The sequence below is a fragment of the Centropristis striata genome, chromosome 7 (genome assembly GCF_030273125.1).
Source record: "Centropristis striata isolate RG_2023a ecotype Rhode Island chromosome 7, C.striata_1.0, whole genome shotgun sequence".
NCBI lineage: Eukaryota > Metazoa > Chordata > Actinopteri > Perciformes > Serranidae > Centropristis > Centropristis striata.
Genome location: NC_081523.1, coordinates 30,004,804 through 30,012,335, shown reverse-complemented (window position 1 = coordinate 30,012,335; position 7,532 = coordinate 30,004,804).

The following is a 7,532-nucleotide window of genomic DNA, read 5'->3' as shown; positions in this document are numbered from 1 at the left end:
TACTTGTAAATATTTGAACATTAATCCATCTTGGTCATGTTTTAGTCCTATTTGGGGTAATGCCAATTTCAAACCAGGAAGTAGCGATCCAGGATTTCGAATGTGGGCTGAAAAGGGATTAAGGAAAGTGCAAGATATGTACAGAAAAGATGATGTATTTATGTCCTTTTCAGAAATATCAACCAAATATAACATTCCAAAAACGCATTTCTTTAAATACCTTCAAATTAGGAATTTTATATCGTCATCTCAAAACTATTCACTGGACATACCTATTACTTCCTCATTAGAGACAGCAATTATAGGACATTGTTATGATAAAGGTTTAATTTCATTCCTGTACAATTTATTCATATCCGGGTCTGATGAATCTACAAAACATAAGTTGAGATTGTGGATGGAAGATATAGGTGATGAAATACCATTACAAGACTGGAAAGGGGCACGCATGAAAGCTCAGAAACAAACAATTAATAGCAATCTGAAACTCATCCAATATAAATGGCTGATGCGTACATATATAACCCCAGTCAAATTGCACAAATTTAATAATAATATCCCTGATACATGTATTAAGTGTAATGAAGCAAGAGGAACGATGTATCACTGTCTATGGGAATGTGTGAAAGTGAAATCCTTCTGGCAAGATATTATTAATATGATTGATCAAATATTAGCTAAGAAGTTGCCACTGGACCCCAAGCTTTTTCTTCTGGGCATATATCCAACTATCCCACACTTACAAAATAAAGAATCTAGATTTGTGGATATGTGTATATTACAAGCTAAACGTACCATTTCTCTTAATTGGAAAAATGTTGATGGACCAAGAATTGGAAGATGGATCAAAGAGATGGCATCAAACATGACAATGGAAAAAATAACATACATTATTAGACGGAAACAACATGTTTTTGATAACATCTGGAGACCTTTTATGAGTTTTATAAGACATGATGCTAATGTTGGTAACTTGCTTCAGCAGGAGGCTCTGAGGGAGTAGAATGTTTATTTGGTGATGATGCTTTGAGAGACACCCTTGAAATCTGTCAGTGTTATAACTATTTTCAGTATTTGTCTATATAACTAAATTTAAATGTGTATATATATATATATATATATATATGTTTTGTTGTTGTTTTTTCTTTATTATGTATGTATGTTTTTTATTTTTATTTACTTTTATTTATTGTTTTCATTTATTTATTTGTATTTAATTTTTGCTTTACTTACATCTTTTTTTTTTTATTTTATTTTTTTATATAGGTTCATTTAGGAGGGGATGGGAGGGAGAATAGGGAGAAAAAGTTTGCTTTGTTGCATGTAAAAATGTCTTGTTTGACTAGCTGTAATCTGCAAACAAAAATCTAATAAACACATGTTTAAAAAAAAACAAAACATGTGGTTAATACATTCAAAACACATATACAGTGGGACTTTTGTGTGATTTAAACAGCTGGCTGAACAGATTACACTTCACTTAACATTGCATGATAAAACATTCACATACCACTCACGTCTCACCCTCATGGAACAATTTCGCTTTTGCACCACACGTGCTTTGGCCCTGATATTTACCTTTTAAATGAAATTATTTAAGTACGAAGTGGTTCAGTCAGTCAGTCAGTCAGTCAGTCAGTCACATTTAGGTTGGAGAGCGGAAGGGCAAACTATTTTCAACCGCATTTAGAGAAACAAGACAAGATGAGGAATTATTAATTAATTACTCTCAATGAGGCTTTTCCTGGTTAAACAAATTTTAATGAAAAATATATAAATATATTGTGATTTCACTGCCTGTTTGCTGCTGTTTAAAATATAAACCAGACACAGACCACACACACTTTTTCCAACTGAATGTTATAGAATATAGAATATCTCAACCGTCATAAAAAAACATATTTCAGGCAAGGTTGCCCTCTTTCTCCGGGCCTTTTTGCCCTGGCTTTGGAACCATTAGCCCAGGCAGTAAGGGAAAGTCAAGACATTCTCCCTATTACAATTAAAGGAACACCGCATCATATTTCTTTGTACGCGGACGATATTTTATGTACTTGTCCGACATTGTTAGCTCGGTCCCTAATGTCTTTACTCTCTTTAGTAAGTTTGGCTCCTTCTCTGGTTATAAAATAAATTGGTCAAAATCCACACTTATGCCATTGTTTAAACCAAGAACAATTTGGGATTTATCCCATATACCAGTTTCCTTGCAACCTCTGGGCTTCACCTGGGTATCCATATCAGACATCAGAAAGATCTCAGTTCTTGGTCTGTTTTGAATGCCGGCCTACATGGCCGTGTCTAAGTTATAAAAATGAACATACTCCCACGAATTAATTTTTTATTCTCTATGTTACCACTCCCCCCCCCTGCCCATTTTTTCAAAGAACTTAATTTTTTATGCAGGAAATTTATATGGAGGGATAAACCTCCCAGGATTAGCTTATCAATCAATCAATCAATCAATCAATTTTATTTATATAGCCCAAAATTCACAAATCAATTTGCCTCAAAGGGCTTCACAGACTGTACATGGTACGACACCCTCTGTCCTTTGACCCTTACATCGGCCAGGGAAAAACTCCTTTAAAAAACCCTTGGGGGGGGGGGGGGGGCACAGCAGCAGGTAATGATGCGCCACCATTGGCCAGTAGTGATGGTGAGTGGACCAGGAGAGGAACATTCCCATCTGGGGCCGAACCAGATCCACGGCAGTGAGACCAGCAGGAGTGATGGAGCAGGACCACAGCTCCACACCCTGTGAAAGAGAGAGCAGAGAAAAGTGCGAGTATTCTGGGAAAATAAAAGCTTGTGTCATGTATTGTTGGGACAGAGAGAAAGAGGGCCCCGGTGTATCGTGTCCCCCGACACATTGGGCCTATAGCGGCATAACTAGGGGCTGGTCCAAGGCAGGCCTCGGCCAGCCCTAACTATAGGCTTTGTCAAAGAGGAAAGTTTTAACTTTACTCTTGAATAAAGAGAGGGTGTCTGCCTCCCGTACTGAGACTGGGAGATAATTCCACAAGAGAGGAGCTTGATAACTGAAGGGTCTGGCTCCCAATCTAGTTTTAAGGACTTTAGGAACCACAAGTAACATAGAATTTTGGGAGCGTAGTGCTCTAGAAGGGTAATATGGCATTATGAGGTCTTTAAGATATGATGGTGCCTGACCATTTAGAGCTTTGTAAGTAAGAAGAAGGATTTTGAACTCAATTCTGGATTTTACAGGGAGCCAGTGCAGCGAAGCTAGAACAGGAGAAATATGATCTCTTTTCTTGGTTCTTGTTAGTACACGAGCCGCAGCATTTTGGACTAACTGAAGAGTTTTAAGGGATTTATTGGAGCAGCCTGACAGTAAGGAATTACAGTAATCTAACCTTGAAGTAACAAAAGCATGAACTAATTTTTCTGCATCCTTTTGAGACAGGATGTGTCTAATTTTTGTAATATTACGTAGGTGAAAAAATGCAGTCCTTGAAGTTTGTTTTATATGGGAGTTAAATGACAGATCCTGATCAAAGATAACTCCGAGATTCCTTATGGTGGTATTGGAGGCCAGGGTAATGCCATCGATGCTAATTAAGTCTTTAGATAATAAGTTTCGGAGGTGTTCGGGTCCCAGTACAATCACTTCTGTTTTTTCCGAGTTTAACATTAGGAAGTTGTGGACCATCCAGGTTTTTATGTCTTTAAAGCATGCATTTAGTTTGGCTAGCTGATCAGTTTCACCTGGCTTGATTGATATATATAACTGAGTGTCATCAGCATAACAATGAAAGTTAATTGAATGTTTTCTAATTATATTACCTAGAGGGAGCATATAAAGGGTGAATAAAATTTGTCCAAGCACAGAACCCTGTGGAACACTGTGGTTAACATCAGTGCGCACGGAGGATTCATTATTCACATGAACAAACTGGAAACGGTCTAATAAGTACGATTTAAACCAGCCCAGTGCCGTTCCTCTAATGCCAATTACATGTTCCAGTCTCTGTAATAGGATATGATGGTCAATTGTATCAAATGCAGCACTCAGATCTAGTAAGACAAGGACTGAGGCAAGTCCATTATCAGAAGAAATTAAAAGGTCATTTGTAATTTTTACCAATGCTGTTTCTGTGCTATGATGAGTTCTAAATCCTGACTGGAAGTCCTCATATAGACTATTGTGTTGAAGAAAATCACAAGGTTGATTTGCGACTGCTTTCTCCAGGATCTTAGAGATGAAGGGGAGGTTAGATATTGGTCTATAGTTTGCTAAAACGCCAGGATCTAAATTAACCTTTTTGAGAAGAGGTTTAATTACAGCTACTTTAAATGATTGTGGCACATAGCCTGTTAATAATGACAAGTTGATTGCATCTAAGAAAGAAGTACCCGTTAAAGGTAGAACCTCTTTAAGCAGCCTTGTTGGTATGGGGTCTAGGAGACAGGTTGACGGTTTAGATGAGGAAATCATTGAGGTTAGTTGTTGGAAAGTGATGGGAGCGAAGCGATCTAAATATTTATCAGGGTTTGTACCCTTTTCTAAGGCTCCAGGGTTTAAGGATGCCTCAGTACCAGTTAATGGCAGGAGGTAGTGAATTTTATTTCTAATAGTTATAATTTTCTCATTGAAAAAGCTCATAAAATCATTACTAGTGAGGGCAATAGGAATACATGGTTCAATAGAGCTGTGACTCTCTGTCAGCCTGGCTACAGTGCTGAAAAGGAATCTTGGGTTGTTCTTATCCACTCTTTCTTGTCCCAAATCTTTAGGTGGCCTCTCCCTTCCTAACTTTAAATATTATTACTGGTCCTTCCAATTAAGAACCATTAACACGTGGATGGATACCTCATCAGATGCATCATGGTGTACGTTTAGAAAATGCTTTGTCTGCCCCAATCAGAATTCAAGACTTGCCATTCTCCGTTATCAAACAAAAAAATGTAGATCGCTATATGGGTCCTATTATCTCAAACACATTATCGGCGTTGCATAGAAAAACATTTTTCCATAAAATGTAAATTTCATGAACTTTCACCTATCTGGCATAATAATGCCTTGCTGTCTGGGTCTGTACCTTTGGAATTTCCACAATGGTCTAAACAAGGTATACATGTATTAGGTGACATTTTTAACCATTAAGGACTTTGTTCCTTTCAGGATCTGAAGGATCGTTATTCACTTCCAGGCACTTCTTGGTTTTTTTATCTTCGGCTTCGCACTGTACTCAAAACATATGGTGTTCCTTGGACTGCTCCTTTAATTCAGCATCCCTTGGTAACTATTCTTACAAACAGAACCAAACTGGTGGCTTCAACATATAAGAAACTCTCCTTACATAATTTAAAACCACTTCCAATAATCAAAAGCTGGGAAAATGACTTTAAATCCTACAATATAGAGTGGAGGTGGACTATCATCTGGAACACAATTTTCTCTTCATCTAAAAATTTAGCCCACCAGATCATTCATTATAAATTTGCACATAGATTTTATTTCACTCCAGAGCGCAGATTTAAAATGAAACTAACTGACAGTGAATGTTGCACTAAATGCACCGAGGCTTTGAAGGGAGACTTGCTACATATGTTTTGGTCCTGTTCAGTTGTCAAACCTCTTTGGGAATATATAAATTATATTACTAACACTATTATAGATAAAGTTTTTCCCTTATGTCCTATTCTATATCTTATTGGATCTAATCCCAACATTTTAGTTTCATTTCAGCAGAAAATAATAATATTAGCAGCTTCTACGGCTGCCAAGAAAACCATTATAAAGAACTGGTTTGAACCTGTCACAAATGTCAAGAGAACCTGGCTTTTATTGTTTTTTGATGTCTGTCTTATTGAGAGGTCAACAGCCAGGATTAATAATGCTAGACCTGAAACTATAATCAATTGGTCTAAAGCTATCGCTGTGGCCCAAGGGTTACTTTGAATTTAATTAACGTTTCATATGATTCTCTTTTTATCCTGGAATCTGTGTATATTACTAGTCTCTCTATATTTCTGTTTGGGCTAAATTTATGTTGTTGTGTGTTTTTTTTTTTTTGGTCGTCTGTCTGTTTTCGCCGTGTGGCTCTGTACTGGTGTATCGTTGTTGTCATTTTTTGTTGTTGTGGTTATCCTTTATATTATTCTTTTTATGTTATTTGTGTGTACATTGTCTAATTTGTAAATATGTTCCTGAGTCTTTGTTGTCTAGAATTGTGTTTTAGTGTTTTGTTTTCATATTGTGGCTCCTAATAAGTAATCCACTGTTCTTTTCTTTGTTTTTTCGTTAATAAAAATAATAAAAAACTAAACTAAAATAAAAAAATAAAAAAAACATATTTCACAGACTCCATGCTGGTTCTTTCCACTGCAGCCCTGTGAGGACAAATGAGAAATTGCAGGGAACTGGATCCAGCTCACTTGAGCGCTGAATGAAAATGTCATTTCACAGGAACCTTGTGCAGCTGTGTCAATCACTTATCTTAAGTGCCTCATTACATGAGCAGTACACACAACCTTTGACGGAATCTTTTATTTTATAACCATGAAAAACACATGCTTACAAAACAACACAGAATTATTATTATTATTATAGATTAACACAAACTGTAAACTAGACTGTTGCATACAATCCAACACAAGTATGAGCAATTAGCATTAACATTAGATAACAGAGTTTATTATACTGCCAACTGCCAACTTGGACTGCCAACTTCTGAATGTATTTTAAAAAAATTGTATTTACAATTTTTCATGGTCATAGTCACGCGCATCTGGAACATGCTTATATACTGATTTTTTTTTAAAACATTAAGACAGTGTATATATATATATATATATATATTCTTTATATACATATAAAGAATTGGCCCTGGTGGGAATAATGAAGCTGTTTGAATTCAATTGATGAATGATTTGTGGCAACTGCATCAAATTACAATTAACCCTGCTACCCCCGCGACCTGGCCCTGGATAAGCTGAGGAAAATTAATGGATGGATGGAAAAGACCCATTTTCCATTTGTCTTTTTAAACTTTAGACAGACAATTAAATGCTGTGGTTTGTTTTTGTTTGCTAGTTTTTCCCCACATTTTTTTCCTACATTTGTCATAGATTTCTTAACACGTGCTGCAAAGTAAAAGATAAATATATATATAAATATTTAAACAAAAAACATTTCAGTAGAAAATTATCAATAATCGAATAGAAAATACAAATAAATTGTATTGTGGCAGACCTTAGACATCAGCAAATATTGTATACAGTAGTTCTCCAAAGAATTGACATTATATCATATCATGATAAAACATGAAATGCCTCTGATCAGTGCTGGCTGATTCCATGCACATTGGGGCGGTGCTTGGTCTGTTTTCAAGCACACGTTCTTAAAGTCTTGCTACATAGTCACCAAAATGTGTTTATGAAAACATTTGTGGAGAGAAATCTTGATTCATAATTGATCAGTGCTGTATAGTTTAACAGTTGGATCTGAGTTTGTTGAACTGCACTGAACGTCAATCATCTTATCAAACCCACCTTATATAAGGTAA